At 38.4% G+C, this 20,814-nt stretch overlaps 1 pseudogene; it reads right to left on the reverse strand.

Moving 5' to 3' along the window:
* Window positions 1–15,806: 15,806 nt before the first annotated feature.
* The window catches only part of LOC100588592, a 123,429-nt pseudogene continuing 118,421 nt past the window's right edge, over window positions 15,807–20,814 (reverse strand).

Genomic DNA, 20,814 nt, shown 5'->3' on the forward strand with positions numbered 1-20,814 from the left:
GTGATGATGAGCATTTCTTCATGTGTTTTTTGGCTGCATAAATGTCTTCTTTTGAGAAGTGTCTGTTCATGTCCTTTGCCCACCTTTTGATGGGGTTGTTTGTTTTTTTTCTTGTAAATTTGTTTGAGTTCATTGTAGATTCTGGATATTAGCCCTTTGTCAGATGAGTAGGTTGCAAAAATCTTCTCCCATTCTGTAGGTTGCCTGTTCACTCTGATGGTAGTTTCTTTTGCTGTGCAGAAGCTCTTTAGTTTAATTAGATCCCATTTGTCAATTTTGGCTTTTGTTGCCATTGCTTTTGGTGTTTTAGACATGAAGTCCTTGCCCACGCCTATGTCCTGAATGTTTTCATAATAGTCTCTGAAGATTCTTGATATTTCTTTGGAGTCCATTGTAATGTCACCTCAGTCATTTCTAATTTTGCTTATTTAGATCTTTTTCCATTTTTTTCTTTCTTAATATAGCTAAAGGTCTTTCAATCTTGTTTATCCTTTCAAAAAACTGATTTTTGGTGTTAAACTTTTGTATACATTTTCAGGTCTCAGTTTCATTCAGTTATGCTTTTATTTTAGTTATTTTTTTCTACTACTTTGGAGCTAGTTTGTTGTGTTTCTAGTTCTAGGTGCAGTATTAGTTTGTTAATTTGAGATCTTTCCAACTTCTTGATATAGCTGTTTAGCACTATAAACATTCTTCTTAACATTGCTTTTGCTGCATCCCAGAGATTTTGGTATATGATATCTGTCTTCATTTATTTCAAATAATTTTCTAATTTCTGCCTTAATTTCACTGTTTACCCAAAAGTCATTCAGGAGCAAGTTGTTTAATTTCCATGGATTTGTGTGGTTTTGAGAGATCTTCTTGGCTTTTTTTTTTGTATTTTTATTTCACTGTGGACCAAAAGTTTGGTTAGTATGGTTTTGATTATTTGATTATTTTTATTTTACTGAGACTTGTTTTATGGCCAAGAACGTGGTTGATCTTGGAGTATGTTTTGTGTACAAATGAGAAGAATGTATATCCTGTGGCTGATGGCTGGAGTGTTCTGTAGATGTTTATTGGGTCTAATTGGCCAAGTGTCAAATTTAAGCACAGAATTTCTTGGTAAGTTTTCTGTCTCTATGATTCTGTCTAACACTGTCAGTGGGGTTTTGATGTCTCCCACTATTATTGTGTGGGTATCTAAGTCTTTCCATAGGTATAGAAGTGCTTGTTTTATGAATCTGGGTACTCCAATGTTGAGTCCATATATATTTACGATAGTTAAGTCATCTTGTTGAATTGAACATTTATCTATCATCATGCAGTGTCCTTCCTTGTCTTTTTTTTTTTTACTGTTGTTGATTTAAAGTTTGTTTTTTCTAATGTAAGAATAGTTACCCCTGCTCTTCTGTGCTTTCCATTTGTGTGATAGATATTTCTCCAGCCATTTACTTTGAACCTATGGGTGTTGGTATGTGTTAGATGAATTCACTGAAGACAGCAGATGGATGAATCTTGTTTTTAAATTCAACATGCCATTCCGTGCCTTTTAAGTGGAGCATTAAGACCATTTACTTAATATTGATATGTGAGGTTTTGCTCCCATTGTGAAGTTGTTAGCTAGTTGTTTTGCAGTTTCTACTGTGTAGTTGCTCAAAAGGGTCTCTCAGCTATGCACTTAGGTGTGTTTTATAGTAGCAGGTATTGTTCTTCCATTTCCATGTTTAGAACTCTTTTAAGGATATCTTGTAAGGTTGGTCTAGTGGTGATGAATTCCCTTAGCAATTGCTTTTCTGAAAAAGATTTTATTTCTCCTTCACTTATGCAGTGTACTGTGACAGGATATAAAATTCATAGTCGGAGTTTCTTTTCTTCCAAAACGCTAAAAATAGGCCCCCAGTCTCTTCTGGCTTGTAGGATTGCTGCAGAGAAATCCACTGTTAGTCTGATGGCGTTTCCTTTGTATGTGATCTGCCCTCTTTCTCTAGCTGCCTTTATGGTTTTTTCTTTAGTGTTGACTTTAGACAATCTGGTTAACTATATGCCTTGGTGATATTTGTTTTGTAAAGTATCCAGCATGTCTTATCTGGATTTCTTATATCTGGATATCTACTCATCTAGCAAGGTAAGAAAAATTTTCTTGAATGATTCCCTCAAATATGTTTTCCAGGCCATTTACTTTTTCTTCTTCTCTCTCAGGAATGCCAATAATTCATAGGTTGGTCACCTTACATAATCCAATATTTATCAAAGACTTTATTCATTTTAAAAATTCCGTTTGTTTTTGTCTGACTGAGTTAGTTCAAAATATCATTCTTAAAGCTCTGAAATTCTTTCTCCTGCTTGGTCTGTTCTATTGATAAAGTTTTCAATTGCATTTCAAAATTCCTTAAGTGAGCTTTTTGGCTTCAGTAGCTCTAATTGATTTTTTAAGAGATTTATATCTCCTCACTTCCTGGATTGTTTTAGAAGTTTATTTGTGCTGATTTTCAACCTTATCTTGAATCTTGTTGAGCTCCCTTGCAATCCATGCTTTGAATTCCTTATCTGTCATTTCCATGTTTCCCTATAGGTTAGGGATCACTACTGGAGATCTAGAGTGATATTTTGGTGGTGTCACAACATTCAGATTCTTTATGATGGAAGAATCCTTACACTGGTTTCTTCTCATCTAGGGAGGATTGTGTTGGGCAGAGTCTTTTGGGTTTTCTTCTGTAGTCCTATGCACTTCTGTTGGCAGGCTTTGTATTAGGCTGCATTTCAACCTACAGGCCAGCAGATGGCATTTGCAGGTAAGAGTCAGCGGCTGCACAAGGAGGTGGGTATGGACATGATCTCTGTTTACTGTAAGGTGCTTTGTGTTGACAAACCCACATGCAACATCATACTGAACGGGAAAAAGCTGGACGCATTCTACATAAGTACTGGAACAAGACTAGGATGCCCATTCTCACAACTCCTATTCAACACAGTACTGGAAGTTCTAGCCAGAGCAATTAGCCAAGAAAAAGAAATACAAGGCACTTAAAGAGGAAAAGAAGTCAAATTATCTCTTTGCTGATGACATGATTCTATACCTAGAAAATACTAAAGACTCTACCAAAATGTTTCTAGAGCTGATGAAAAACTTCAGTAGAATTTCAGGGTGCAAAATCTTACACACATTTTATTATTTCTAAGTATTTGTTGTACTTTGTGGTTACGGTAACTGGTATTTTTTTAATTCAGCTATTGTTTTCAGCTACTATATAAAGGTAAAACAGACTTTTTATATTGACCTTACTAAATTCACTTTTTAAAAATAATTTAGATTCTTTTGGATTGTTTTAAGAATATGAATAGGCTGTTTGTAAAAAAAATGAGATAACCTACTTTATATTTAATATTATTTCTCATATATTTGGGTTTAAATTTAGCATCTTATTATTTGTTTTGTATTTGTGCTGCCTGTTCTATTTTGTCTATTTTCTTACCAGAAAATATTTTCTGTTGTTATATTAATTGTGCATTTTTTATTATTTCATTCTCCCCTCTATTTGCGTATTAATTATATGCATCCTTTTACCTGATCTGACTGGTTCCTCTAGCAGTTAAAAGACACATATTTGGGCTTATTAGTGTCCCATAGTAGTTTTGCCCTTTAGGAATGGTCTCACTTTGAGCTGTGGATAGGTTATAAATTGGGAACAGGAGAGAAGGGTCATACACTGTAATAAGACCGCACATCCACATCTGTGACTGCCTTGTCACCTATACTCTGCTGATACTATTCACACTTATATCCAGGCTACTGCCTCAGAAAGCACAAAAGAAAGTCATGAGAATTCCAACAGAGGGGACAATTAAACACTTCACAACAGAAAAAAAAAAGGCAAAATTTTAAGACTAAAGATCAGAGTGTCTGAAAGTTTTTCTTAATGCTAACCTCATTAAAGTGGTTTAGAAAAGATAAAGATGTACATAAACAAATATAAGTTTCCAAAAAGAATTGATTCAGTTTTGCAATTGCATGGATGGAGAATGAGATTCAGAGAACAAAAGAAAAACCAGTGACCTGGAAGATACCCTAACTATCACTTCCCTGGAATCATCAATGTGAAGAATGAGACTATACTGGGCTACAGTAAATTATAAGAGAGAATTAGAAGACTTAGAAGACAGAGGACCAAAGTACAGAGCCCTGATGACAAGCTCCTTCTACCCCAAGGACTCTAGACTGTGGCCTAACCTGCACTGTCCAATAAGGTAACCATTGGGCCTCATGTGGCTATTTAAATTTAATTTAAACTTATAGGCCAGGTGTGGTGGTTCACGCCTGTAATCTCAGCACTTTGGGAGGCCAAGGAGGGCAGATTATTTGAGGTGAGGAGTTTGAGACCAACCTGGCCAACATGGTGAAACCTCATTTCTACTAAAAATACAAAAATTAGCCGGGCATAGTGGCGGGTGCCTGTAGTCCCAGCTACTTGGGAGGTTGAGGCAAGGGAATTGCTTAAAGCTGGGAGCATCTACGCAGCATTCTATTGGACAATACTGGCCTCATGGGGATCATCTCCTGGGGACATCCCATAGCAGGCCCTGCAGATTCTAGAAAGATGAAGTCAGTAAGAAACTCTGTGCTTATTCTCTTGAGTGAAGTTTAGGGGAATGGAATTGAAGAGGTGAGGCAACGACTGTGTTTATGTGTGAGACGATGACTGCCTCAGGTAGAATTAGATGATAAGAGATGAAAACGCAGGAAAAATGGAGACCTTGACATCTGAATGTCTCCATGAGGGATGACAAAGGTGTGAATGAGGAAACAGTATATATATAAAAATATATATATATATATATTTATATACACATATGTGTTTATCACAGGAAAAATGCACAGTGCATTCTAATAATGTCCTCCCTCCTTTACAATTCATCCATTTGGGAGCCTCTATGAGAGAGAATTGTATGAGCAAGGTTATATGTAAAGAATATATAAACTCAAAGAAATATATTTTTCATAAAGAATGAGTGGTTGTGATTGATACTTTCTAAGAGGATCTTTCTGGATAAATTGAAAGGACTTTGTTATTAACATTTACATTTATTTAAAAGGACAGGTTTTTGACTGATGACACCATGCATGTGAGTCATCATTGTGCTACTTCAAAAAGCCAAAACAAGAAATTAATTTATAGCTAAATTGTTAAGAACAAAAGGAATTTTCTATTGCAAATTTTAGTTACAAAGATTTTTTTCTTCTTTTTTTATTAGTCATGCACTCTTTCCTTCTTTTTCTATTTTTCATGCCCCTCATGTTCAAGACAATATAATTGACCTAAAGGAAGCAGTTTATCAAGGGGCTTATGGACTGAGTTGCCTCTAGGGTGTGTAAGGCCCTCAGCAAAATATCTGTTTTGGGATCCGTATCTATATGACTAATTTGAGTTGTCCAAAACAAGCCAACATCATGCCGGTAGCCCAATTCAATTCAATCACGCAATTCCAGGAAATAAATACTGCCCAGCCCAGTGGGAGAGATATATTTGCCTGGAAGCCCTCCTAGAATTTAGGGTGGCCAATTACTCCTTAGCAGGAAAGCTTAGAGCTCCTCAGGATAACAGGTCAACCTTATGCCTGAGATAGAACCTAAGAGACCCACAAGGGGTGAGACTAGTACTAGCCTCTGCACCCACCACCTGCCCCGGTCCTGGACCAGGCACAGGTAACCCCTCCTAAACAGCACTGCTGGCTCAGCAAGTCTCAGGCACCAGGTAGGAATTCAAGAGAGTTTCCAGGAAGGCACTCTAAATCACTGGGTTTCTGAGGGGCAGCGCTATCACCGGCCCCAGGTAGAGGTTCCACTTGCCTGAGGGCAGTACTGCTTATCAGTAGAGTCACTGTTATGAAACTGAGTTGAAATTGAGTGGCCTTTTTAATAAAAAAGGAAATAACAATAGCAGCTAGGGCCTGGGGTTAAATGCAATAACAAGCATTAAATGCACTTAGTACTTGGCACTAATAGAGCTGAATTAAAATGATAGCTATTATAATTAAAATAAGGTATATTTTACAGGAACTCATCTGAAGGTCTGTACAGGTTCTTAGGATATTCAATTAAACAGACTGTCGTTAATAAACAAAACCTTATTCTGAGAAAATAATGGGCGTTCTCTGGTCATAAGAGAATGGTGAATTCAATGTCTTCATTCATTTACTACACTTTGCACTGTACTACAGGCCTCTACTCCCTGTGTTTCTACTGTAAACCAAAAATAAAATCTTAAGCCCCCCAAATGACTGAACAGACCCACTTTTGGCCAAGGGGACCCTAGAGAAACCTGAGCAATTGAATTCCTGGAGATCATGAGAAAGGAGGTCAGACGCACCTTGTTATACCACCTTTCTTTTGGAACTTAGGCACAACCCACCAGCATTAAGGTTAAAATAGAGATCATAAGACTGACAAAACAGACTGTGGTGATAAGATACCAAATTATAAACAAGAGCTAGGGCTATGTAAGGCAAGGGTTAGGTCACACCATACAAACCATGAAGTCTCATTAAACATTTTTTTTTTTTTATTAAACCAGTGTGATGTGACTTACTTTCCAACCTGATTCTGGTATAGCATCATATGATAGATAGCAGACCTTAAGATAAATCAAGATATTTTACCCCAAAATATATTTCTTTGTCATATTTTGAAATGGCTGCCACAGGACCAGCAGACTGAAATGGCCCTGCAAAGCCATCTCTTGTGGGGAAAATTCGCATCTGTCTCTGAGAATCTCCATTAATGCAGTCAGACCTTCTCTTTCTAGGCCTTTCTCGGTCTAACAGAGGTTAACTGAGAGTCTGACACCTTCAAAATTCTGTAAAGAGACATTTACCATCTAGTCTCTCTTAAGCCTACTACCTATGAGGTTTCATCTACATAACAAGGGACTTGGCCCCCACAACCCCTTTATCTCAACTTAAGCATTACCTTCTCTTGACTTCAAGTCTTTAGGCACTACCTTAATTCTCTCAACCAATTGTCAATTCAATAATCCCTAAAATCCACCTGTGATTTGCAAGGCACTGCTTTGAGATTTCCTACTTTTTCAGGCTGAACCAATGTATACCTGCTGTATATTGATTTATATATTTGCCTGTAACTCCTGTCTTCCTAAAATGTATACAACTAAACTGAAAACTGACTGCCTCAGGACCACTTACTCCAAGCTTCTTGGTTTGTGTTTTTCTCTGGGCCACAGTCACTCATCTTGGCTCAGAAAAAACCTCTTCAAATTATTTTACATAATTTGTTTTTTACATTAACACTAACTTTCTGAATTCTGTTCACGTTTCAAGACCCAATCAGACTCTGCTTCTTGGAGAGTTCCTCCTTTCACAGGTATTGCCTCATTTAAACTCATAGTAAGATATATATGGGAGCATCAGCTGGGCGTGGTGGCTCATGCCTGTAATCTCAGCAATCTGGGAGGCCGAGGCGGGTGGACAACTTGAGATCAGGAGTTCCAGATCAGCCTAGCCAACATGGTAAAACCCCATCTCTACTAAAAATACAAAAATTAACAAGGCATGGTGGCATATGCCTATAATCCCAGCTACTCAGGAAGTTGAGGTGGGAGGATTGCTTGAAACCCAGGAGGCAGAGATTGCTGTAAGCCAAGATCATGCCACTGCTCTCCAGACTGGGCAACAGAGTGAGATTCCATCTCAAAAAAAAAAAAAAAAAAAGACATATGCAGGAGAATCTAGGAGTAGGAGTATCCATACACTCCTCAACTCCAATCTAAAGAAGAGAATTCAAAATGTATTTATAAGTACACATTAACCACTATCTGTATTTCTCCCACAGAGTGAAATGATTACTATAGTCAAATAAATTAACATTTGCATCACCTCACATAGTTAACATTTTTGTGTATTTGGTAAAAGCACCTAAACTTTATTCTCTTAGCAAATGTTTCATATACAACACAGTATTGTTATTAACTGTAGTCTTCATACTATACATTAGATCTGTTGATGAAAAGAGTCAAACTCTGTAAAATATTTTTAGAGATTTATTCTGAGCCAAATATGAGTGACAATGGCCTGTGATACAGCCCTCAGGAGGTCCTAAGAACATGTGCCTAAGGTGGTCGGGCTACAGCTTGTTTTTATGTATTTTAGGGAGGCATGAGACATCAATCAAATACATTTAAGAAATACATTGATTTGGTTCAGAAAGGCAGGACAAAAAGTGGGGGCTTCCAGGCTGTAGGTAAATTTGAACATTTTCCGGTTGACAATTGGTTGAGTTTATCTCAAGACCTGGGATCAATAGAAAGGAATGTTCAGGTCAAGATAAAGGATTATGGAGATCAAATTTTATTGTTCAGAGAAAGCTCTCAGATAGCAGACTTCAGAGAGACATCAGGTTGTAAAATGGGTTTTATTAGACCTAAAAGGGTATCTGGCTCTTAGTTGATTATCCCCTGAATCTGGAAAAAAATGAAGGAAAATAAAGGGGAAATGGGATTCTCTATAGGATGTGGATTTTTCCCACAAGAGACTTTGCAGGGCAATTTCAAGCTATGGCAAGGAAACATATTTTGGGGTAAAATATTTTGATTTTCTTCCTTGTTATGCCAGAGTCAGATTGGAAAGTAGTCATGGTATACAGGGTTAAATAAAACCCATCTGATGAGAATTTATGGCTTATAGGGCATGACTCCCTAAACCCTCTAGGTAGGAAATTTGGCAAGATAAAAAAATCAGAGCTTAGTCCTCAGTCCCCGCTCTTGGCCAAAAAGCATTCCATAGAATGCATGTTCAGGCCAACAAACAGCAGCATGTCCCATGGCACTAGGAAGGCTCATTCCTAGAGTTGTCTGATTTGGCCATCTGGCAGGGGCCCATGGTGCTAGGAAGGCTTGTTCCCAGAGTCCTCTGATTTCATGGTAATATAGTTTTAGATATTAGCGATTTGGATAATGGGGTAAGACACGGTTTGCCAATTGTTTAAGGGGTGAGATGGAGTCAGGCCTAGAGTTTAGTCTAAAAGTAATCCTAGATCATATCTATTTTGCAAGCTATCATAATCTGGGTCTTTAATTGTGCCTTCTTCCCTTCGCTGTATCTGGCATAACATTTACAAGAGATACATAATGCTAATACAGTGACAAATACCATAGAGATAGCAAAGATTAGGTGTCCAAGAAGGTTATAGGTAGAGTCAGAGAGCAGTTAAACAGTCCAATCAGCCAGGAGAAACCCTGCGTGCATCATCATATTCTTTGATCCGACTCACAATGTGTTTATCCTCCTTATTAAGGGTTATTTGAGTCTCATGATAAATCTTATTTAAAAATTGTAGGGCCAACATTAAATTAGAATTTATTAAACATAATTTCTCTTCTGGCCAATTTCTCTCCATAGGTATAGCATCCTGAGGAGGGTAAAAATTAAATGCAAGAAATGCCTGGTCCTTGGTGTCTAAATTGTTATAGACGTGTTAACAATAGACAAATCTATTTTTCCCACCACTTTTGCATTGCGCCATATACTGGTATTTGGGAGAGAAAAGATTTTGTCACAGGAGAAGTTACATAATTCTGCAGTGTTATTTTTCCTTGGCAGGACTCCCTATGGCTGGGGGCCTTTAAAGTCAAATGACTTATAGCCAATTAATTGTTCTAGATCATATAGGAATGGATATAGACAGGCATTCATAACTTCTTAAAATTATTATTTTAAGTAAAAAAAGACAACAAAACCAAAAGACCAAAGTTACAAGACTGACTTATTTTTAACTTATGTGTTGAGCTACTGTAAGCTTGGTTTCTGTTACAGACTTACAGCAATTAGCTGTTAATTAGCAATTAAAACATAAGCATTGTTCTGAAAAGTAATTAAAAATACATAGATGATAGAGATAGCTAGATAGCCAGATAGATGATAGATAGATAGATAGATAGATAGATAGATAGATAGATAGATAGATAGATGATAGATTTATCTTCACAACTTAAAATTGGGAGTATTATACCCAGGAGGCTTTGTTACAAGGTATTTTATCCTGTTAGTAAATATTTTCCTTTAATTCTATACCAAGCAGAAAATTTTTATGGTTGGGGTGGACGCAAAAGTGACACAAATACTTTAGAAGGCAACTAATCTTGTTTTGCCAGCTGTTTGAGCATTTATTGTATCCCCTTCTTAATTCAGAGGGTTTGATCTTGACCTAATTTTGTCCCTTGAAACCAGCCCTTAAAATCTTTTGCGCCCACCTCTTCCATGATAGCCCCTGGGCCTAGAGGGAGGCAGCTTGTATAGTTTTGGCAGCAGAACTTTAGCAGTGAAACAGATTCAGGCCCAGTGGGATGTCAAATGAGGGAGATTCATATCTCTGGTCTTCAGAATACCATGATTTTGGTTTCCTTGGAAGTAAAACAAGGAGAGATAAATAACATTTATAGTTTGACAGTTATAAGAGTAATTTGTGTGTTAGACCAGAAAAAGGAACCTATTCCATTAGGGTACTAACTAAAAACATGAAGAAAAAATTGTAATCTGGTACCTTCTAGAGGATTATTGTAGCCAAGAAATAATGATTTAATCTGTACTTAAAAGGCTAGGGCTGAAATCTAGTATTAGGTGTCAAGTTTTTAACGATTATTGAACTTGTGCAGACAACTATACTGTTCTAAAATTACAATCTGAATTTTGGAGAATGCAGAAAGGTAAATTTGCTTACAAAAACATACTTTACCCAAATAACTTAAAAGAAAAAGATCTTCCTGACTCTCCTTTAAACAGAGCAGCAGCTTTTAAGACAAGATGTTTGTTTATCTTGGAAATTTTATTTACAAACAAGCAGCACATTGAGAGCTATTAGGCACTATAGAATTTAGCAGCTTCTTACAATTAGTCCTAGGAGAAAGGCTCTCTGCTTATTAGGTAGCAAGATTCTATGTAAACCATTTTTATTTTAGCACGGACCTTTTTGGAAAACATTAATTCTATTAGTATAGGAGTAGCATCAGTTAACGCAAGGCAGTAAACGCCCCATCAAGTAGAACTTCTCTAGCTCAGTTGTTGTTATTGAAAAGTACTCACAATTTTTGCCATCAGCCCCGATAAATGCTCCACACAAAAGGTTATGCAGTGGAAGATTTACATGAGCAGATTGACATGTCTTCTGTTTTATAGTACTAGAAAGGGGAAAACATCCCACAGTTAGATACAGTATCCATTTTCAAAAAACATTTAGGTAAAAGGGGTTACAGCTACCTTACATAAAGCTTGTTGAAACATCTTACATTTTATTATTCTATTAACCTGTACGTTTTTATATTCTGGTCCCAGGAAGCATTTTTTTTAACCCCCAGGCCATTTTACCATTTCTGGTGAAAAGGGTTTGTGTCCCCAGCAGGGAATTGCATCTGTAAGACCTATGAGGGACAACAGATTTGATAAGGCTTCTTCAACAGACCTATGATTCTGTGGGAGGGGCAGCCATGTAAAAGGGGCTCCCTTAACCCCCAAATTTACCATGACCCAGGTAATAGACATTATTTGGTGGGAGGATATCCCAGTTATCATAAGGCTAGTCCAACATGGCTTACGTATGAAACATATTAACTGCTTCATCTTGGATGCTTCACTTGGTATTTTATAGGGAGAGTTGGGCAGTCCCCTTCTCAGGGAAAACAGATCTTATAATGGCATTATCTGGCCCTCTAGGCCAATTGCTTTCTCAGGAATAACCCCCTGTGCATTTGGATAGCATATACTCAGAGACTGTTCAGTAATAAGCTGTGCATCCTGCATTAATTCAAACAAGCTCTTACATTCTGTAGCATTTAAGGTTAAGAATTTTTTTCTTAAAATGGTTATTTTAAAGAAGCTGAATGATACCAATCTACAAAATGGAACAATTCCTTTACATTACATCCTTTAAGAAGTCCTTCTTACTAACTTTATTACAGCGTACATAGTTCATTCACAGCATGTTTAGACTGTTTTGTCTTAAATATCCCTCTTTCTTGAACAACCTCATTATTTTTATCTTAGGACAAAAATTTACCACACAAGATTCTTTCTTATATAAAATTATTTTTCTTTTTTACCAGAAATACTACTTTACATCTTTAACTTTCTTTACATCTCTTATTTCCTGATTTCTTTACCTTATTTCATATATAACCCTTAAATAAGCTTTGAATTAGACAAAGATACTTTACCTTTAATAAGAACATTTTTTTGAAAATGTTTTTTATAATTCTTAAATTGGAAATTGCCCAGATACTTAATATCGATTAATATAACCTTAGATCCTAAATTATGACAGGCTTCTTTGCAAGCATTTATTCCATTACATTTACCTGATTAATTTAATGAAATAGCGAAGTTCTTGCATAGGAACTTTTTTTTTTTTTTTTTTTTGAGACGGAGTTTTGCTCTTGTTGCCCAGGCTGGAGTGCAATGGCGCAATCTTGGCTCACCGCAACCTCTGCCTCCTGGTTTCAAGCAATTCTCCTGTCTCAGCCTCATGAGTAGCTGAGATTACAGGTGCATGCCACCATGCCCGGCTAATTTTTCTATTTTTAGTAGAGGCAGGATTTCAACATATTGGTCAGGCTGGTCTCAAACTCCTGACCTCAGGTGATTCACCCACCTCGGCCTCTCAAAATGCTGGGATTACAGGCATAAGCCACCATGCCCGGCCCTTGCATAGGAGCTTTTAAAAGAAAATCTCTTCATTTCTAGTAAGTAGGATGTCAGAAGTAAAATGGTAGATCTAAAAAAAGTGCCAGTGGCCCGACAGTTATCATTTCATTTCCCAGGTCATTATCACAAATCTCCTGCAAATTAGACTTTCTAATGCCTCTCTGAGGTAGAAAATCCAGCTGTCTTTATTTAGTCAAGATAGAAGCAGCGAAAATTGATCTTTGCTTAAATATATTATAACAAATCCTGTTCCTTTACACATTATGGAATCTGCTTTATAGAAACCTCTACCGGAAATGTAAATGTCCCTAGTCATACATAATTTCGTTCTTTCAATATTTTTCTAAGGTAAAAATGAATGCAACTGTAAGTCACAATGACATTCATTTAAAAAAATCTCCCACTCATTGCTATAAAAAATCATCCCTAAGTAGCTTCTACCTTGAAAACTAACATCAGTTCAAATAATTTACTTTAAAAGGTCTAGCAAGTGTGGTGGTAACATTTTTAAACTTATCTTTTGTTATTAACAGAAGTTGCTTTTATTTTCTAATTGTACCTGTGGTCTGACATTTCCTCTGCACCCATTTCGAGAACTTCTGAACAAAAAAGAAATCTATGAGCTGACCCCAAGGAGATTGCTGACCAAATCTGCCTGTCACCAGTGACAGTTACATGTCACTTGGATTTTACAAAAGCAACAAAAAGTAATTTGTTAACATTTTGGGGTTAGGGTTAATTTATGAAAACATTAACCACTTCTTACAATTTCATTTTTCCTCAAACTTTTTTTTTTTTTTTTTTTGAGACTCTTCTCACTCTGAGTAGCTGCGATTACAGGAGCCCACCACCATGTCCGGCTAATTTTGAATTTTTAGTAGAGACGGGGTTTCACTATGTTGGCCAGGCTGGTCTCAAATTCTTGACCTCATGTGATCTGCCCACCTTGGCCTCCCAAAGTGCTGGGATTACAGGCATGAGCCACCATGCCCAGCCCATTTTTCCTTGAGCTTTTGATTCCAAAATCTCTGTGAAAACTGCTTAGGCAAAGTGTGCTGTCAATAAAATCTGCTTTTCTTGTGTTGGTCCCCTCTTTCTGATTTTGTTTCTCTCACCTAGTTGTGCCTCCTGGCCTCTCCTGCTCATCACCCGCAAACTCTTTCTGTTCTCAGATTCTGACTGGGCCACACAACATTTTCAAAACCTTTGATTGCAGTCTTCTTTCATATTCAGTTGGAAATAATGAAGCAACTCTTTATTAATGACTTCAGACATCAGTTTGATTGGTGTCTCCTGAATCCCCGATATCATAATGCGGTAGTTGATCTGAACTGGGGATTCCTCAAAACAGTTTGGCAATTCTGGTTTTCTCAATAAATAAACCACAGATGTCCTTGGACACCAGCTGGCAAAGCAGGTCTTTGTACTGGGTCCTTTGTACGATTTGAGAAGTGAACAAACCTAGTTACTAAGGCTAGAATCTAAGCTAAATATTCAAACTAAAACCTTTAGAGTAACAACTTAAAGAATAAAACAGAATGGAATGTGGATGGGAATGGATTTCAAGTCAAAGGAAAGAAAAAAGGAAAAGGAGGAAAGACAAAACTATAAATCCAGACCAAAAAATAAAGTTAAAAATATAGGGCAGAATTGAAAGCGACTAGATCACAATCTAAATGTGTAAATTTGTAATCAATTGTAAATGTGTAAATGGACTCTCCCATTAAAAGGCACTCTGGGCAACAGATGCAGCTTTATGTGGTTCACAGATGTTATTGTTTGGCTGTGTCCCCACCCAAATCTCATCTTAAATTGTACTCCCATAATTCCCATATGTTGTGGGAGGGGCCTGGTGGGAGATAATTTGAATCATGATGGCAGTTTCCCCCATACCGTTCTCATGGTTGGGAATAAGTCTCACAAGATCTGATGGCTTTATCAGGGGTTTCCACTTTTGCATCTTTCTCATTTTATCTTGCTACTGCCATGTAAGTAGTGCCGTGATTCTGAGGCCTCCCCAGCCATGTGAAACTGGTAAGTCCAATTAAGCCTCTTTTTCTTCCCAGTCTTGGCTATGTCTTTATCAGCAGTGTGAAAACAGACTAATACAGTAAATTGGTACCAGTAGAGTGGGGCATTGCCGAAAAGATACCTGAAAATGTGGAAGTGACTTTGGAACTGGGTATCAGGCAGAGGTTGGAACAGTTTAGAGGGCTCAGAAGAAGACAGGAAAATGTAGAAAAGTTTGGAATCTCCTAGAGACTTGTTGAATGACTTTGATAAAAATGCTGATAGTGATATAAACAATAAGGTCCAGGATGAGGTGGTCTCAGATGGAGATGAGGAACTTGTTGGGAACTGGAGCAAAGGTGACTCTTGTTATGTTTTATGGTGGCATTTTGCCCTGCCCTAGAGATTTGTGGAACTTTGAACTTGAGAGAGATAATTTAGGGTATCTGGTGGAAGAAATTTCTAAGCAACAAACCATTCAAAAGTGACTTGGGTGCTGTTAAAAGCATTCCATTTTAAAAGAGAAACAGAGCTTAAAAGTTCAGAAAATTTGCAGCCTGAACAACGCAGTAGAAAAGAAAAGGACCCACTTTTTAAGAAGAAATTCTAGCTGGCTGCAGAAATTCACATAAGTAACAAGGAGCCGAATGTTAATGCCAAAGACAATGGGGAAAACGTCTCCAGGGCATGTCAAAGGTCTTAATGGCCACCCCTCCCATCACAGACCCAGAAGCCTAGGAAGAAAAAATAGTTTCATGGTCTGGGGCCAGGGTCCCCATGCTGTGTGCAGCCTAGGGACTTGGTGCCCTGCATCCCAGCTGCTCTAGCCATTGTTAAAAGGGGCCAAGGTACAGCTCAGCCCATGGTTTCAAAGGGTTCAAGCCCCAACCCTTGGCAGCTTCCACGTGGTGTTGAGCTTAAGGGTGCACAGAAGTCAAGAATTGAGGTTTGGGGACCTTCACCTAGATTTGAGAAGATTTATGGAAACTCTGGCCTACTGGCATGGGTACAGCATGCTTCCTACCTGCTGAGGGTGAATGTGATACACAGAGCTATGATGGTTTCTAATGAGTAGTAAAATTTACAAAAGTTCCAAGTTATTCATGTCAGGATCATTCCTTGTGCAAAGTTTGATGTATTAATAAATGAAGAGCAAATGGTTTCTTGGTCTGTAATTGCAATTTCATTTTTTAAAGTCAGTAGGTTTTTTGTACAGTTCTATTACAAGTGGCCAAGGTTTAATTTCATCCATCTCTATGAAGTGCTGATAAACATTTTTGTAGGCTCGTCGTCTTTGAATTTAAAGAAGACAGCCTCACCTTTGGTTAATTTTTTTAGTATACTTCTGCAGCTCAATGTTCACATTAAAATGAAAGTATGTATCTTCTTTTCTTAAAGCCACAGGAGTATCTTGCACAGTACTTAAATCTATGTCATTCAGCTCCTTGATACTAACTGTAATATAGCATCTTTCAGGCCAATTTTCTCAATTCTAGTAGTGAGTAACACTACTCCTGATTCTGAGAACAACTTTGGTAATAAAGTAGTGATATGTGCTGCTTAGCATATTTCAGACCAATGTTCTCAGTTCTAGTAGTGAGTAACACTGCTCTTGGTTCTGATAGCAACTTTGGTAATAAAGTCGTGATATGGTTTGGCTCTGTGTCCCCACCCAAATCTCATCTTGAATTGTACTCCCATAATTCCCACATGTTGTGAGAGGGACCCCGTGGGAGATAATTGAATCATGGGGGTGGTTTCCCCCATACTGTTCTCGTGATAGTGTATAAGTCTCACGAGATCTGATGATTTTATTGGGGTTTCTGCTTTTGCGTCTTCCTCAGTCTCTCTTTGGCTGCTGCCATCTGTGTAAGATGGGGCTTGCTCCTCCTTGCCTTCTGCCATGATTGTGAGGCTTCCTCAGCCACGTAGAACTGTAAGTCCAATTAAACCTCTTTCTTTTGTAAATTGCCCAGTCTCAGGTAAATCTTTATCAGCAGTGTGAAAACAGACTAATACAAGTAGTAGCGTACCAGGAACTCTAGCGGGAAAAGAATCGGGAGACCCTGCTCCAGCACCACCCTGTTCTTCATCTTCTTCAAATTCCAAATACTGTTTTTCATCAGGTACTAAAGTTCTTTTTAAGGGGACAGGCTGAACGTCAAATGGAAATTCTTTATTATATGTAAAAATATTCTTTAAGATTAGTTCTAGTTTCTTCAGGTCCTCCAATTTCAGTTCTTCTTGAAACTGTGTGGAGTGTAAAGCTGCACTTCACAATTCCAAGCATGTTGCAACATTGCCTGTGGGTTTCTTTTGTTCTTCTGTGAATTCTCATATTGAGCTTGGGCCTCTTTTTGTAGAAGTCTTGCTAATATCAGATACTCATCTATCACTTCCACCAGCTAGCTCCAAGAGTCAAAGCTGGTGCCTCTCCTAAAACTGGCATCCCAGTGCTGTAGTAGACTCTGGGTCGTGAAGGTGACCACTCTTTACCCTGTCCCCTCCTGTTCCTACTCCAGCAAGGCTGGGATTCCAGGCAGTATCCTGGCTGGGCCTCACTCCGGTATTGACAGGGCCAAGAGGAACCACTCTAGCAAACTCTGCCACCTTCCAAGGAGCCACACAAGCTTATTTGCAACCACTCTTCTCTTTTTTTCCTCTCTCTCTTTCTTTCTTTTTAGTGTGATTGTGGTATTTATTTGGAGTATAGTAGGTTCATTTGTTTCACACTGCTTTCAGTTTTTGACTGTTCCTCCTTCCCATGCTTACTGATTAATCTTACATTTCTAATATGTAGGATAAATACTTTAAAAGCCAAAACTGTACAAAAGGAGGAAGGGCTTCAAGATGGCTGACTAGAGGCATCTGGTACTGCCACCTCCACACAGAAGAACCAACATAGTGAGTAGATATCACACTTTGAATAGATCATCTGAGAGAACACTGGAATTCAACAGAGAAGTGACAAGAAACACTTAAAGCAAGGAAGAAGGAATTAAGGCAGCCTGCTGGGCTGGATCATTTGGGAGGCTGGAGGGGCTCCTCAATGTAGGACAGAGTAAGTGTGCGATCCCAGCAGTCCACGTTCTCACCACAGGCTCCTGCAATCCTAGCCACAGGGAAGCCCCTCCACCCAGAGACTAACATAGGGCACTGCCTGGAGGCCGCAGGACGGCGTTGCTCCAGAGAGAGCTCTCATGCTGGATACAACCCCATCCCTAATAGCACAGTGCATACAGAGAGTCCAGTTCCCACCAAAGGGCATCATTCCTGGGGGCTCAACAGCCCTGCCCCCACACATCCTCCACACATCAACATTTCCTGCCCGCAGCCCCTGCTGTGACTGGCTGGGGCTGTTGCAGCCAGGGCTGAAGCATGAGCCATTCCAAAGACCCTACTGACCCCACTGCCCCCAGCAGTGAAGATGCCACGCATTTTCACATGTCCTGAGGACAAATTCTCCTACCCACAGGAGCCACTACAAAGCCAGGGCCAAAGTGTGGGCTCCCCAGTTGCCTGCTTAGCGCTGCTGCCACTGAAAACAACCCCACCCCCCGAGTAGCAGGGCTGCAGCACAGTTGCTGCTGCCCACACCTCTGCATTTCACCTTGGTCCTAGGGATCACCCTGCCCCTGCCTATCAGAGCCCCTGCATGCACCACTGAGGGCCTTAAGGTCAGGGCTGCCTGGGCAGCTCAGCCCCTCCAGTACCAGAGCATGCTGTCCCATCTGGGGACCTAGGGGCCACTCAGTGCTCAGTTGAGTCCACCACTGGTGTCACCTGTGCACTCCTGTCAGGGGCCTGAGGTCAGGCCCACCCAACCTGCCACTCCCACCACAGCTGGCAGCCACCGCCTATGATCTGGGAACTGGCTCTCAGCCCATCACAGCCAACACCAGCACCAGTATGGACAGCGTGGGAGCCAGAGGTTTGTTCAGCCTCTGCTACTGCTGTCACCCACACCACACCCACTGCCCAAGGCCTTGAGAACCCGCCCACTGCTGCCACTGCTGGCACAGGAGCAGGACACCAGGAGGCCCAAGAACCAGCCCACCTGAACCAGCTAATGCCGGGGCCAGAGTGTGCTGCCCTGGGGCCCAAGGTCAGGCTCCCTCAATCTGCCACTGCAAACACAGACCCTGGGACAGGACCACTTGATGTCCCTGTACCCAGCAAAACTTCACCACAGCCTATCTAATAACAGGAATTGGGGCCTGAAAAGACAGCAGTACTAAATTTTGAATTGGTCCTTTCAAATATTTTGACGTTTTGACTTTCCACAGAACAGGGAGACATTATGTATATTCACTAGCAGTGAAGCAATAAGAAAAGTGACTAAACTCATAATAAAAGGCCCAAATGAAAGCTTTTCTATAAGAAAAAAATAGACTAGTGTTATTTCCAGTGTTACCACATACCCTAAATGCAAACAAACTATCTTGAAATAGAAAGGATAAGAAGAGAATCAATGAAAAGGGCAAATGCTGAGCTTTGTTTTTCAAATATCTGAAAAGTTGTTGAGTTCTTAAATTTTACATACGAGTGTGTTATAAAAATGTGCAGCTTGATTAGCAAGCAATAAAACTATCTTGCCAAGTAGTTTTAAAGGTCTAGCTCATTAGTAATTTAAGAAGAATCTGCATCAAGCTAGAAGACACTGCTTCTTCAAATAAATTACACACAATCTTATAAGTTTGGGTTTTGTAGCTTTAATTGAATGTTTGCACCACTTATAATGTCACAGTGTTTAAGATTTAACTTAACAATTGCCATCTGAAACTTCTCACGTTATCCTGTAAGTCTTCTAACAAGATTCAAGTGTGTGTATGTGTGTGTGTGTGTGCATGTGCATTTTTTCTAGATTTTTATTTTAGCAAGTCACAACAGAACACTATTTTCTGGTTTTAACTTTGATGCAATGACATTAATTATTTATTCTGCAATTATGGAGCACTGGATACATACTAGATATCATATTTGTCACTGGTGTACTAAGATAAATAGGTCGAAATCTTGCACTCATAAAATTTACAAGGTAATGAGGGATACAGATAGGCTCCTAAGAATAAGTTTTCCTACATTGATCTAAATAGCTATCAAGTCCATTTTTATCAAGTATCTTAGTTTTTAGAGTTAAATGGGTCCTCAAAACTCATTCTTTCATCTTTTAAAAAAAGGAAAACTAGGTTGAAGCAGATTATAATTTGCCCAAGTGTCCTTATTACCCCAGAACTGGAAATAAATATCCACCTTCAAGTCTAAAGCTTTTTCTGTTGATAAAATCTTAGAGGCACACTATTTATTATACGGAACCAAACATGAAAAGGTTTTTGGTTAACAGCAAAGCTAACTCCTGAGAATGATTTTCTCATTTTTATGTAAAATATGACATTAAATAAACATGAACAAAATTAATATTACTAAATAATTTTGATTTGTTAATATAATTTTATCATTTTTGTATTTACTAATTCACTAAAATACATTAAAATAATTTTAAGTAATTTATTCTATATGGGTTTTACCTTAATTATATATATTTGTATTTCATTAATTTGTTTTATACCTCCCAAAAAATTGTTAAAAAAAAAGACACATTTGAAGGTTATATCACTCATTTAGATAAGGAGTAGAAAAATAGTGAAACTCAAATATGCTTACATTTGTTTCAATAATTATAAAAATATTTAACCTGCAGCACAGAAGTTAAGGATATGTTACCTGCTTTAAAGATTAGAGCTTCAAAAACGGGTTCATATCATATTACAGAGCTTTTTTTTCCCTCTTGATATATTGAATACTACTACTAAATAATAGTTCTTTCGTTTCTATGGTTTTTATGACCAGAGCTTGTGTATTGAGAGTTTGGTATTTTTGTTTCAATCTATAGCTGTTAAAAGCCACAAAATATGTAGTACCAAGGGAAATGGCAAGAGACAAAAGCTTCTTGATCAATATAAAATGACTACCAGCCTAGACCATCCAGGCCATCAGTGTATAGTTTTAGTGAAGTGAATATCTAGCAAAATGATACTTTACTTTTAATATCACCACCTATTTGAAATATGTATGTCTACGTCCAAAGAAAGAACTAACAGAGAAGACCTGAATTTAGTT

The sequence above is a fragment of the Nomascus leucogenys genome, chromosome 4 (genome assembly GCF_006542625.1).
Source record: "Nomascus leucogenys isolate Asia chromosome 4, Asia_NLE_v1, whole genome shotgun sequence".
NCBI classification, from domain to species: domain Eukaryota; kingdom Metazoa; phylum Chordata; class Mammalia; order Primates; family Hylobatidae; genus Nomascus; species Nomascus leucogenys.